Raw genomic sequence first — 15,416 nt, forward strand, 5'->3', positions numbered from 1 at the left:
TATTAAAAACTTGCTATCTACCAATATTATGGCAAATACTGAGAATATAAATACAAAAAAGGAAAATTGTTTCTATTGTCTGAGAATTTATATTTTCCTTAATTTTGACTTTGTTTTAGAAATGTAAGGTATGAAAAACTGCAAATTATGCAAAATCAATTGTCAGTACTGTCAAGTTTCTTTTCAAACTTCTGCCTCCTTGTTTCACTTGATCCCTGTTGTTGTTGTTGTTGCTTCACCTCATTTAGGATTTTTGTGGCCAAGATGTTAGGGTGGGCTGTCATTTTCTTTTTCAGGTCATTTTACAGATAAGGAAACTGAGGCGAACAGGATTAAGTGATTTGTCCAGGGTTCATAACTAGTAAATGATTGAGACCAGATTTGAATTTGGGAAGATGAGTCTTCCTGTCTCCAGGTTTGGTGCTTTAAACACTGCACCAATCAAACTTTATTCATACCCAGCTATCTCCATCCAGGTTTCATTGGTGTCCATACAAAAGTTGGATGCCATGGTTTGCCAATTTAATGTCTCATTTGTTACTCTGAGAGTCCTCTGCTCCCATTGCTATCCACGACTCTGTACTTGTAAATTTTGAATTTCATCATCCTATTTCTCTCATCCTTCAGAAGTATAGTGAATTTATAGGGGAGGGGGGAATCACAAACTAAAGCTAATTTAGTCAATGATAAGTTCAGGGATGTAATTTATGTAAGTCCTCGCTGCTGCCTCTTCAAATCCTTATCAGTTCCTTATATCATTCTCCAAAGTTGTTAAAAACCTTTTTTATCACTCAGTCCCAGTGGCTCTTATCAGAGAAAGAAACCAATAAAAAGACAAAACTAGCATTATAAGATTAGTGACCTTGTTATTCATTACATACAGAGAGCTACTTTTAAAAAAAGGAGTCTTGACTTTCAGCCAAGATGGTGGAGAGAAGACAGGCACAATGCTAAAGGTCTCCTGATCATTCCTCATATGTGATATGAAACAAACCTCGTAACAGAAATTCGATCTACAAAACCGAGAAAGCAAAGCCAGGAGAAGAATATCGACCTCAGGATCTGTCTTCCGAGATCCTGGGTGAATTTGAGCACAGAGGGTGGACTCTGCAGGGAGCACAGAACAGGCAAGAATAGGAGCCTGGGTCAGCCTCAGATTAGCTTGATTAGTGGCAGGGCAGGAGCCTCTGAGCCTGAGGGTCTGAGAACTGAACTGGCCCAATCAGCATGGCATTGGTTGTAGTGCTAACCATCTGGAGCTTGCAGGCAGGGCTGGAGGGAGAGTTCCAGTGCAGGAGAGCAGCAGACAGTGATCCCTGGGCTCCTCTGGTTGGGCAGAATTCAGAATCTATACCTTCCTTTCAGATGAAGCCTCTTTCCAGAACAAACACAAGTGCAGCGCACCTTCACCCCAGGATAAAGCCTAGCAGAAGAACCACCTCAGGTGGGAATAGGGAGAGTGATGACCTCACCCCAGGGTAGAGACTACCATTGATCAAAGAAAAAAATATTCAACAACTTTGACTACTCCCTCCAGGCCAAGGGAGAGGGCCTCAATCAAGGTCACAGACACTCCAGAGAAAGTAACCAGTACCCCCTACTGGCCAGCTGTAGATATTACATTCAAGTGAGCAAAACCTCTAGCACCTCTTACTTGCCAGCTGAAGCTATTACACTCAGTGAGGGGATCCCAACACCAAAACTCTGTGAACCAGCCCCTCTCCAACACAAGACATTAGGATAATGAAGAAAGGCCAGCACAAAGGAGGGTCCATAGAAAAATTCTTGGAAGGAAAAGACACTAAAAGTACATCAATCCCCTCCAGAAAGAGATCCTAAAATGAAAACACTAAGGAATGTTGTGGCCAAATTCCAGAACTATCAGATAAAAGAGAAAATCCTGCAAGCAGCCAGAAATAAACAATTTAAATACCAAGGAGTCACAGTAAATATTACACAGGACCTGGCTACATCAACATTAAGGGATCAAAGGACCCAGAATGAGACATCATTCCAAAGAACAAGGAGCTTAGAATGCAGTCAGGAATCCACTACGAGGCAAAATTGAGCTTCTCTTCCAGGGGAAAAGATGGTCATTTAACAAAATTGGAGACTTCCAACAATTCCTGATGAAAAGACCAGAGCTAAATAGAAAATTTGGACATAAAATAGGAGGCTCACAAGACACATGAAAAGGTTTAAAAAAAGGGGGGGATAAAGAGAAAAAAACTGCTATCCAAAAAGATGAAACTGGCTATATCCCAGCATGGGAAAAAGATTCTCATAACTCTTGAGAATTATAACACTTTCAGAGAGAACATACTTAATCAGAAGTGATGGACACTCATGACTTATCCATGAAACTGCTATCCAATGGGAAGGAACTGGCTATATCCCTATTTGGAAGAAAGACTCTAATAACTCTTGAGAATTGTAACTCTATTAGAGAGAATATACTTAGCCAGAAGTGATAGATACTCATGATTTTCTGTGACTCAGATAAAACGATTTAAAAACAATACTTCCTTAAAAAGGGGACAGGTAGGAGACAGGAGGATGAAGGGTACTGAATGGGGTAAATTTCTTTATATAAAGAGATACAAAAGACCTGTTGTTATAGAGGGGAAGAAGGGACGAGATGAGAAACACCTGAATCTTCCTCTCATCAGACTTGGCTTAAAGTTAATTAACACACACACTCAGTTAACTTAAGAAACATTTTACCATTCAAGTATTAAAAGGGGAAAGGGGAAGGGGGGATGGAGATAGGGAGGGAGAAGAAAAGGTGAACTAATAGAAGGAAAGGAAGGAAGAAGGAAAAAAGGGAAAGGGGAAAGAAAGGGGAGGTGTGGATATAGGAGGGCAAACACACTAAAGGTGGTGATATTCAGAAACAAAATACTGGTGAATGTGTATAATGTGAAAAGGCGGGGAATACAGTCAGAGGTAAGATAGCATGGAGGGCAATAAATAGTAATTGGGATGGCTAGGTGGTGCAGTGGATAAAGCACCAGCCCTGGAGCCAGGAGTACCTGGGTTCAAATCCGGGCTCAGACACTTAATAATTGCCTAGCTGTGTGGCCTTGGGCAAGCCACTTAGTCCCATTTGCCTTGCAAAATCCTAAAAAAAAAAGAGTTGGTAATTATAATTTTGAATGGGAATAGGATGAACTCTTCCTTAAAATATAAGTGAATAGCAGATAAGCAAATAACAGGTAAGTGCATAGCAGAGTGTCTTAAAAAAACCAGAATCCTACAATGTGCTGCTTACAAGAAACTCATTTGAAGCAGATAGATACATATAGAGTAAAGGTAAAGGTTGCTTCAGCTGAAGTGAAAAAAGCAGCTGTAGCAATCCTTATCTCAGACAAAACAGCTGCAAAAATAGATAGCTTTAGAAGAGATAAGGAAGGAAACTATATCCTCCTAAAAGGTATTATAAATAATAAAGTGATTTCAATACTGAATATGTATGCACCCAATGGGATAGCATCCAAATTGTTAGAAGAGAAGCTGAAAGAACTATGGGAAGACATAGACAGCAGAACTCTACAGTGGGAGACCTCAACTTCCCACTCTTAGGTTTAGATAAATCTAATCATAAAATAAACAAAAAAGAAGTTAAGGAGGTAAATAGGTTAGAAAACCTAGATATGATAGACTTATGGAGGAAACCAGAGAAAGAATTGTGGAGTTTGAACAAAGACCAAAGACCAAAAATCTTAAATTTAGGAAAAAAACCCTGTTATCTTATTATGTAATTTTGCTATCTCTTATACTTTATTTTTCTTCCTTAAGGATATGATTTCTCTCTCGTCCCATTCAACTTAGATCAATGTATACCATAGAAATAATGTAAAGACTAACAGACTACTTTCTGTGGGGGGTGGGGAGAAGGAAGCAAGATTAAGGAAAAAAATTGTAAAACTCAAAATAAATAACATCTTGGGAAAAGAAATTAGACAACCAACAAATAATTTGAAATATATCCTCTCAAAACCTCAAAAAGGGGGAGTATTGAATTGTCAATGTTTAACTAAAATGAATAAATCTCTAATGGTGGAACATTTTTAATTATAAAAAAATTGCATATTTTTTCAATCAGCAAAAAAATCGTCCTTCTTGAACATCACCAAAAACCAACTAGATGATTTTAATTACAGTAAATTGAAAAGCTTTTGCACAGATAAAACCACTGTAACCAAGATCAAAAGAAATGTAGTTAACTGGGAAACAATCTTTACAACTAATGATTCTGACAAAGGACTCATTTCTAAAATATACAGAGAACTGAGTCATATTTTTAAAACAAAATGCCATTCCCCAATTGACAAATGGTCAAAAGATATGCAAAGGCAATTTACAGATGAGGAGATCAAAGCAATCCATAGCCATATGAAAAAATACTCCAAATCATTAATTATTAGAGAAATGCAAATTAAAGCTTCTCTGAGGTACCACCTCACACTTCTCAGATTGGCCAATATGACCAGAAAGGATAATGATCATTGTTGGAAGGGTTGTGGGAAATCTGGGACACTATTACACTGTTGGTAGAGCTGTGAACTCATCCAACCTTTTTGGAGAGAAATTTGAAACTATGCCCAAAGAGCAACAAAAATGAGCATACCCTTTGATCCAGCAATACCACTACTGGTCTATACCCTGAAGAGATGATGAAAAAGGGCAAAAACATCACTTGTACAAAAGTATTCATAGCAGCCCTGTTTGTGGTGGCAAAGAATTGGAAATCAAGCAAATGTCCTTCAATTGGAGAATGGCTTAGCAAACTGTGGTATATGCATGTCATGGAACACTATTGTTCTATTAGAAACCAGGAGGGATGGGAATTCAGGGAAGCCTGGAGGGATTTGCATGAGCTGATGCTGAATGAAATGAGTAGAACCAGAAAACCATTGTACACCCTAACAGCAACATTGGGGTGATGTTCGACCTTGAAGGGCTTGCTCATTCCATCAGTGCAGCAATCAGGGACAATTTTGGTCTGTCTGCAATGGAGAGTGCCATCTGTATCCAGATAAAGAGCCATGGAGTTTGAACAAAGTTCAAGGACTATTCCCTTTGATTTAGAAAATAAAAACAGATACCTTATTGTCTGATCTTGTTATCTCTTAGGCTTTTTGTTTTTTCCTTAAAGATATGATTTTTCTCTCATAGCACTCAATTTGGATCAATGTACAACATGGAAACAAATTAAAGACTGACAGATTGCTTTCTGTGGGGGTGAGGGAGGGAAGTTAGATTGGGGGAAAAATTGTAAAATTCAAATAACATCTTCAATTAAAAAAAATCTTCTTTCACTTCCTCTTACCTTATCCTTATCCCTTTCTGTAGCTGAGAATGAAAGAAAAACAAGACTCCTATTACAACCATGGATAATCAAGAAAAATGTTTCTACATTGACAATGTCCAAAAAATTATGTCTCTTTTTTGAACTTTAAGTTTACCTCTCAGGAAGGAGGATAGAACATTTCATTATTTGTCCTCATTATTTGGTTATTCATTATACTGATCACAGTTCTAAATCTTTAAAAGATGCTTTTTTTTTTTTGGCCAAATTGTTGTCACTGAATAATTTTTTCTCTTGGTTCTTCTTGGTCCTTCTAACTTCCCTCAGCATCAGTTCATATAAATGTTTCCAGTATCTCTGAAACCATTCCCTTTCCCATTTCTTAAAGCACAAAAGTATTCTATCACATTTATGTGCACACCCCTTCAAATTCCCATTCTTTGTAACCTCAAAATTTTATAAATATTTTTGTCCATACTTAGAGTTTCTTTTAAGGACTAAAACCTCACATAATCTACATTCCCTCTACTCATCCCTTCTTCCTTTTCTTCTTTCCCTTTTGAATGAAAAGCATTTTTATGCCTGATTCATTCTCTCTCTCTCTCTCTCTCTCTCTCTCTCTCTCTCTCTCTCGCCATTTTCTGTTAAGATCAGAAAGAAAGTTTCTTAGGCCTTGTCTAACCAGATGTCCTCTATAAACTTTGATGCTAATAGAGTTCAGAGGAGAAACATATCATTTCTGATATTTGAATGTTAGTAGTCTTTATTTAGTCCCTTATGATTGCTCATTCATGTTTGCCTTTTTAGGTTTCTTCTAAGTCTTATGATTAAATTCAAAGTTTCTGTGATCTTTGGTACTTTTATCTGGAATATTTGGAAACACTATTTCATCAAATATGCATTTTTCCCCTTCAAAATTATATTCAGTTTTATGGGTAAATTATTCTTGGCTATAAGCTTATGCTCTTTGCTTTCTGAAATACTATATTCCAAACGTATTATTCAAATTTATAGGGTATTCCCTTATTGCTCTTCCCTTGTTCTAAGCTTTAAAAGTTCTTGACCTGAGTTTGGGTATAACATCAGTAGACTATTACTGTCCTTCACTGTGATCTGCCTCCACTCTGACTCTAATCTTTTGACTCTATGTATCTGAAATAGAATTTGTACTCAGATGATCTTGATTCCAATTTATTTTCTGTACTATTTAGTTCCCTTAGATCTCTCATAAATATCAACATATAGAAGGCCATCTATATTGCTTGCATGCAAGGCTAACTCTGCACATAGACATAATTCACTGACTTTTTTCTTTCCTTTGTTCTTAAGGTATGGAATTGCAAAATAATTGTTTCAGAGTTTGAAAAATTATTATTTTTTGTCTTATTTGCCCCTTTAAAGGCTCTTTCTGTTGCTAGGTTTAAAGGGACCTCCCTTCCCCCCCTTCATTTTTTCTACAGTGGTAGATCTTAATACTATACAAAAATTGACTTATTTTCTCTCCATCAGAAAAAGATGAGGACAATCACAATTAGATCAGATTGTGCCTTTTTTAGGACCAGTCATAGTTGGCTGACTCTATCAGGACTGTGCATTAAGCAAGATATATGTTCCATTGTAAATGAGTTAATTGGAGGTAACTAAAGCATAAGTTTACAGTTTCTTTGATGATCACTTAAACAGAAATAATAGTTGATTGAATAAGTTTGCATAATTAGAGTGTCACAAAATCCTGTTATATATACTATTATTTTTTCAATAGCTTAGGCTTCAAAGAGTTCTGCCAGTTTGCCAGAGTGGAATAATATTTCATAAAGGGCAGTTATTCTCTTTTGTGAACCTCACTCACATCTCTTCTGCTGTGCTGGTCTTCCATATGTGACGGTGAGCATGAAATTCTCAAATCCCTTTCTTTGCTACAAATTCTATTCCAGATAGAATTGTCCTTCAAAGTGAAGTGGAGAGTCAGAAAAAATCCAGCCCAGATAAAATGGGTGCCAGCTTTTAACAAAAAAGCAGTTTAAAAATGAAGATTCAAAAGAAATCTTATTTTAAAGTTGTCTATGCAGGTCAGAAAATATATTTAACATAATATGCAAATACTTCTCAGTGAAGGTTAAGGGGATTTCTAGAAGCACATTATTTTAAGTAGCATATCTATGGGCAAGACATTTCATAGAATAAACCAGAATAGAAAAAATAGAACAGATAGAATACATATACACATATATATGTGTATGTATATATACACATACATACACATACATACTCTCTTTTGCAAGTAGGGATTGCTTCTTATATTCTATTTATATGCCTAGTGCCTAGTCTGTGGCATAAGGTGCTTAATAAATAATTGTTGACAGAGAAGAGAACTTTTAGAATGGAAGTCACAGATCATTCAATTTAACCTCCTCATTTTAGTTGAGGCAACTGAGAAGTGAAATGATTATGGTGATATAACTAGGTAATAGCAAAGTTAGCACCATCATTTAGTCATCATGGGAGGCAAAATAATATAATGAAAAAGAAGTCTGAATTTAAGCTCGAACCCTGAGTTTAATCCTTTACTCTGTCATCCACTCTCTTTTGTACCTTTGGGATGCTTGTCTTAGCTTCAATTTCCATTTATAAAATGAGAGGATTGAATTATATGACTTCTAAAGGCTATTTTATGATCTTCTGGGCTCTCATTTAGTTCTCTAGATTTCTAGTATATCACACTGTGTATTCTTTAAGCTAAAAAAAAATCTGACCTTCTTCCAATTCCAATCCCTTTATTTTGTCCTATCCTGAAAGTAAATAGTTTAACTCAGCCTTCATCAAGAAATTTAGAGTCTTATTTTTCAGTTTGACCAAAGAATTATTCCTATTGGGTGAATAATGATGTTCACATGGTAGTAACATGTTTTGAGATGAGTTCTGCCAACATTTGTTCTGATTTTTACTAGCACACAAGTGTAACACCTACCACCCAACACCCCTGATGCTTTTGTGAGCCATGGCCACTGATTAGTCAAAATCTATTTCATGATAATAATTTCCTAATTTTTTCTTCTCCCAAATTATGTCAATAACATGCCAAATGGACTTCTGGCCAAGATGGTGGAGAGAAGACAGGCACAGTTCTAAAGTCTCCTGATCTTTCCCTATCTATCACATGAAACAAATCTCTTAAAAGAATCCGACCCACAAAACCCAGAAAGAAAAGCCAGGAGAAAGAACATCTACCTCAGGATTTGTTTGCGGCAGCAGCTTTGGCCAAATTCAGGCCGGTAAGTCTGGGCTCAGAGGGAGGATCAGCCCCAGATCAGCCAGATTAACAGCTGAATTGGAACCCGGAGTCTGGGGGCCCGAGAGCCGGACCTGCTGGATCGGAGGTGGAGCTGGACGACAGGGGCTTGGGTCCACGGAGAAGCAGAGGCGCTGATGTTGGTGCTGTCCCCCTAGAGCTTGGGGACAGGGCTGGGGGTAGAGTTCTGGTGCAGGAGAGCTGTGGACACCATCCTGGGCTACTCTGGTCCCATTGCAGCTCAGACCTTCTCCAAAAAAAAACAAATGCAAACTACTTCTGCCTCAGGCCCAGGTGTGTGAGCAGAACCAGCCCAGCTGAGGAATGCCTTCAGGCCAGGGTAAAGGCCACCATTGAGTGAAGGCAAAAGAATTCAATACCTCCAACCCCTCCCTTCAAGCAAAGAGAAAAGGCTTCAACCAAGGTCACAGACACTCCAGAGAAAGCAACGAACACCTCTTACTGGCCAGCCAGAGAAACTGCACTCAGTGAGTAAAGCCTTTAGAGATCCCAAGCCCCTGTGAACCAGCCCCTCCCCAACTCAGGTATTAGCAAAATGAAGAAGGGTCAGTGGAAAGGTGGATCCATAGAAAAATTCCTGGAAAGAAAAGACCCTAACTCAGAGAGACCTAGAACCTCTGAGAATACAATCTGGTCTCCAGTGCAGAAAGACTTCCTTGAAGAAATAAGGAAGGAGCTTAAAAATTTGGGAGAGACAATTAATACCTTGCAACAAGAAAAGAAAACCTTAGAAAGTACAATTGGACAAACACAAGAGAATAAATATCAATTGGACAATTACAAAATGAGAATAAATCTCTCAGATCCTCAAATGAGCAAATGGAAAAAGAAATTAACTCTCTCAAAAACTCAATTGGTCAAATGGAAGGCTCTTTCAAAAGTAGAATTGACCAATTGGAAAAGGAGTTGCAAAAGGTTAATGAAGAAAACTCCTCCCCCCAAAAAAGAATGGAGTCTACAGAAACTAATAACTCCATGAGACAGCAAGAGTCAGTTAAACAAAATCAAAAAATAGAAAAAATAGAAGCAAATGTAAAATACCTCATCAACAAACCACTGACCTCGAGAATAGATTGAGGAGGGGCAACCTGAAAATTATTAGGACTTCCTGAAAACACTGAAGAGAAAAAAAAAAGCCTGGACTTAATATTACAGGATCTTGTGATGGAAAATTGCCCTGATATCATGGAATCGGAGGGCAAAGTAGTTATTGAAAGAGTACATAGATCCCCACCAGAAAAAGATCCTAAAATGAAAATACCAAGGAATGTTGTGGCCAAACTCCAGAATTATCAGATAAAAGAGAAAATCCTGAAAGCAGCCAGAAAGAAACAATTTAAATATCAATGAGCCACAGTAAGGATCACACAGGACCTGGCTGCATCAACATTAAGGGATCGAAAGGCCTGGAATGAGATATCTTGAAGAGCAAGGGAGCTTGGAATGCAGCCAAGAATCTACTTTCCTGCAAAGCTGAGCCTTCTCTTCCAGGGAAAAAGATGGATATTTAACGAAATGGAAGAATTCCAAAAATTTCTGATACAAAGACCAGAGCTAAACAAAATTTGGACATCAGACAGGAGGTTCAAGAGACACATGAAAAGGTAAAAAAAAGGGGGAAAGGAAAAAAATGCAATCCATTAAGTTGAAACTGGCTATATCCCAGCATGGGGGGAAAAAAGATTCTCATAATTCTTGAGAATTGTAACTCTAACAGAGAGAATACACCTAGCCAGAAATGATGGACATTCATGACCTAACCATGAGACTGTTATCTAATAGAATGTAACTGGCTCTAACCCCACTTGGGAGAAAGACTAATAACTCTCAGGAATTTTGACACTATTTGATAGAATATACTGAACTAGAAGGGACAGACACTCAGAATTTTCTATAACTTAGAATGATCTAAAAAAAAACACTAGCTCCTTAAAAAGGGGGACAGGAAAGAGACGGGAGGAGGGAGGAGATTGAATGGGGTAAATCTCATTACACTAAGAGGTACAAAATACCTATGGTAATAGTGGGGAAGAAGGGAGCAGAGGAGAAATACCTGAATCTTCTTCTCATCAAACTTGGCTTAAAGTCAACCTGCACATACTCAGTTAACTTATAAAACATCTAACCTTTCAAGTATTAAAAGGGGAAAAGGGGAGGGGGGGACAGAGAAAGGGAAGGGGAGTGGGGGGGAAAGGGGGAAATAACAAAAAGAAGGGAAGGGAAAAGAGAAAAAAGGGAAAGGGAAAAGAAAGGGAGGGGTGATATAGGAGGGCAAACACACTGAAGGGGGTGGTATTCAGAAACAAAATACTGGGGAATATGGATAAAGTGGGGGGAAAGGGGGAAAATACAAACAGAGGGAAGATAGCATGGAGGGCAATAAAGAATTAGTAATCATAACCTTGAATGTGAATGGGATGAACTCTCCCTTAAAACGTAAGTGAATAGCAGAGTAGATTAAAAACCAGAATCCTACAATATGCTGCTTACAAGAAACTCATTTGAAGCAGAGAGATACATATAGAGTAAAGGTAAAAGGTTGGAGCAAAATATATTTTGCTTCAGCTGAAGTAAAAAAAGCAGGGGTAGCAATCCTTATCTCAGACAAAGCAGCAGCAAAAATAAATAGCATTAAAAGAGATAAGGAAGGAAACTTTACCCTTCTAAAAGGTACCATAGACAATAAAGTCATTTCAATATTGAATATATATGCACCTAGTGGGACAGCACCCAAATTCTTAGAGGAGAAGCTGAAAGAATTACAGGAAGATATAGACAGCAAAACTCTACTAGTGGGAGACCTCAACCTCCCACTATCAGATCTAGATAAATCAAATCATAAAACAAACAAGAAAGAAATTAGGGAGGCAAATAGATTGTTAGAAAAATTCGATATGGTAGATTTATGGAGGAAACTGAGTGGGTATAGAAAGGAATATACCTTTTTTTCTCTGCAGTACATGGAACTTATACAAAAATTGACCATGTACTAGGACATAAAAACTTAATGATCAACTGCAGAAAGGCAGAAATAGTGAATACATCTTTCTCAGATCACAATGCAATAAAAGTCATATGCAATACTAGGCCAAGGAGATATAGACCCAGAACAAATTGGAAATTGAATAGCGTCTTTTTAAAAAATGAGTGGACCAAAAAAAAATTATAGAAAGAATTAACCATTTTATCCTAGATAATGATAATAATGAAACAACATACCAAAACCTATGGGATTCATTCAAAGTGACTCTCAGGGGATATATTATAGCTCTAAATGTTTACATGAATAAATTGGAGAAAGAGGAAATTAATGAACTAAACATGCAACTAAAAAAATTAGAGAAAGAACAAATCAAAAATCCCCTATTAAATACCAAATTAGAAATTCTAAAAATAAAAGGAGAAATTAATAAAATTGAAAGCAAAAAAACTATTGAATTAATAAATAAAACCAAAAGTTGGTATTATGAAAAAATGAATAAAATTGATAAACCTCTGGTCAATTTGATTTAAAAAAAGAAAGAAGAAAACTAAATTGCTAGTATCATAAATGAAAAAGGTGAACTCACCACCAATGAGGAGGAAATTAAAGTAATAATTTGAAATTATTTTGCCCAACTCTATGCCAATAAATTTGATAACCTAAGTGAAATGGATGAATATTTACAAAAATATAAGTTGCACAGGTTAAATGAAGAAGAGATTAAATACCTAAGCAATCCTATCTCAGAAAAAGAAATTCAACAAGCCATTATTGAACTCCCTAAAAAAAGAAATCTCCAGGACCTGATGGATTCACAAGTGAATTCTACCAAACATTTAAGGAAAAATTGGTTCCAATCCTATATTAACTCTTTGGAAAAATAGGGAAAGATGGAACTCTGCCTAACTCTTTCTATGAAACCAATATGGTACTGTTACCTAAACCAGGAAGAGTTAATACAGAGAAAGAAAATTATAGACCTATTTCCCTGATGAATATAGATGCAAAAATCCTAAATAAAATCTTAGCAAAATGATTACAACAAGTCATCACTAGGAAAATACATTATGATCAAGTAGGATTTATTCCAGGAATGCAGGGTTGGTTCAATATTAGGAAAACTGTTAGTATACTCAATTATATCAACAACAAACCTATCAGAAATCATATGATCATATCAATAGATGCTGAAAAAGCTTTTGACAAAATACAGCATCCATTCCTATTAAAAACACTAGAGAGTGTAGGAATAAATGGACTGTTCCTTAAAATGATTAGCAGTATCTATTTGTAACCATCAACAAGCATTATATTCAATGGGGAGAGGCTAGAGGCATTCCCAATAAGATCAGGGGTGAAACAAGGGTGCCCATTATCCCCATTACTATTCAATATTGTATTAGAAATGTTAGCATCAAAAATTAGAGAAGAAAAAGAAATTGAAGGAATTAGAATTGGAAAGGAAGAGACAAAACTCTCACTCTTTGCAGATGACATTGTCTACCTAGATAATCCCAAGGAATCATCCAAAAACTACTGGAAAAAATTAGCAATTTTTTTTTTTAGTTTCAAAAAGCTTTTATTGGTGGCTCCCTTAAAGGCAAAATATCAGAAAAGAAAATTATCCACTGCAGAGACATCATTTTGTAATAAAGAAATAGTATCTTTATTCCTTTCTTTCCCGCTAGTATACATACTTTCATCTTATTATGACAATTAAGAGCAGTTTTCCATGTCCAATACACGACTTCTTTAAAAAGGCACCCATTAATTATGACTGTCCACCAGTGCAGTTTCTTTCTCCATAGTCTCAACCACAGGCTGTAACATAATTAGAAAGCTCTTTTGCTCAATCTAGTAAAAATATTTTAACTGTGTCCTGCTTTCCTCCTATCTGTTAGAAAGATAAGAATCTCCAAGTTTTTTCTAACTATGTTTAGAACACTCAACAATTGAGGGGAAAAACCCCCACTATCTGAAATAGTTAAATGATTACAAATTGATGGTCATAAACTTAGGGAGGTGAAACTCAAAATCAGACAACCAGACATGTTAAACTGCCTCCTCCCTCAAGTAGATAATTAGAAAAAGAAATGATTTGTCTACTAGGCCAGATAAAGAAATTCTACTCCTGCAATGCTCCGAGGTAACCCCCTTCCCCAAATACCAATGATACTATGGCTGATGATGGAGCTTGCAACAGAGCTCACAGTTTAAGTCCCAAACACAGAAAGTCAGCAGAATGACAAGGGAGTTCAATGACCCAAGTGAAGTGCTGGTAAAGGCACAAGGAGAGGAATCACAGGTAACTTTTAGTGCCCTTTTCATTTAACAAGCCACACATTAGTAGAGCAGCCCAAAGACTCCTGACTTTCCATCACTCCAAGATGTTTAAATCAATTACTGTAGAAGACTTGATTGGCAGGCTAGCATCCCTTCTGGGAGAGATCTTTAAGGGAGCCCCAGCAGGTCCTGCTGGAGTAAGGTATGGCTGAGGGGTGTACCTTAGGTATTTCTTGCCTGAAGGGAGCTCCTTGGTGAAGACCTCTTTAGGAAACAGTTGTTTAGCCTCCTCTTCAGAGATAGTTGAAATAACCATTACACTATCTCCACATTTCCAGTCAACAGGAGTAGCAACCTTTTTGTATACTGTCAATTGAAGGGAATCAACCACTCTGAGGATCTCATCAAAGTTCCTGCCAGTAGTTGCAGGGTAGAGGATAGATAGCTTCAACTTCTTATCTGGGCCAAAAATAAATACCACTCGAGCTGTCACTGGCATGCCCTGTGCATCCCGCTCATCTGGGTCTAACATGCCCAACTTGATGGCAAGGTCCCGTTTGTGATCATCAATGATGGGGAAAGGCAGCTTCTCCAAGGGCTCATCACCATTGTATGCATTGATATCCTTACTCCAGGCAAGATGGTCTTGGACAGAGTCAATAGAATGAGCCATCATCTTAACATTCCGCTTGGCAAATTCTGGGGCCAGTTTGGCAGCTCGGCCCAGCTCTGTTGTGCACACCGGAGTGAAGTCCCGAGGGTGGGAGAAGAGAATGCCCCATGAGTCCCCGAGGAAGTCGTAGAAGAGGATGCGGCCGGCTGTGGTGTCGGCCTCGAAGTTGGGGGCCCCCTCTCCGAGCAGCAGCCCTCCAGGCATGGCGGCGGCGCGGGGCGGGAGAAGCCTGGGCCGACATGCCCGCTCGCGGGTCAACAATTAGCAATTTTAGCAAAGTTGCAGGTTATAAAATAAACCCTCATAAATCTTCAACTTTTCTATATATGTCTAGCAAGAAACAGCAGGAAGAGTTAGAAAGAGAAATCCCATTCAAAGTAACCTCAGACAATATATAATATTTGGGAGTCTATTTGCCAAGACAGACTCAGAATCTTTTTGAAAACAATTATAAAACACTTCTCACACAAATTAAATCAAATTCAAATAACTGGGCAAATATCAACTGCTCATGGATAGGTAGAGCTAATATAATAAAAATGACAGTTCTACCAAAACCAAACTATCTGTTTAGTGACCTACCAATCAAAATTCCAAAAAATTACTTTAATAAGTTAGAAAAAATTGTAAGTAAATTCATATGGAGAAATAAAAAGTCAAGAATTGCCAGGAGCTTAATGAAAAAAAGTGCAAAAGAAGGAGGCTTAGCCCTACCTGATCTAAAATTATATTATAAAGCATCAGTCATCAAAACTGTTTGGTATTGGCTAAGAAATAGAGTGGTGGACCAGTGGAATAGACTAGGTGTAAAAGCAGGAGATAATTATAGTGATCTGTTGTTTGATAAACCCAAAGA

At 37.4% G+C, this 15,416-nt stretch overlaps 1 pseudogene; it reads right to left on the reverse strand.

Annotated features, from left to right (window-relative positions):
- Positions 1–13,981: 13,981 nt before the first annotated feature.
- On the reverse strand, positions 13,982–14,784 carry LOC141495129 (peroxiredoxin-6 pseudogene; annotated as a pseudogene).
- Positions 14,785–15,416: the final 632 nt, after the last annotated feature.

This window comes from Macrotis lagotis, chromosome 8 (genome assembly GCF_037893015.1).
Source record: "Macrotis lagotis isolate mMagLag1 chromosome 8, bilby.v1.9.chrom.fasta, whole genome shotgun sequence".
In the NCBI taxonomy this organism is placed as follows: domain Eukaryota; kingdom Metazoa; phylum Chordata; class Mammalia; order Peramelemorphia; family Peramelidae; genus Macrotis; species Macrotis lagotis.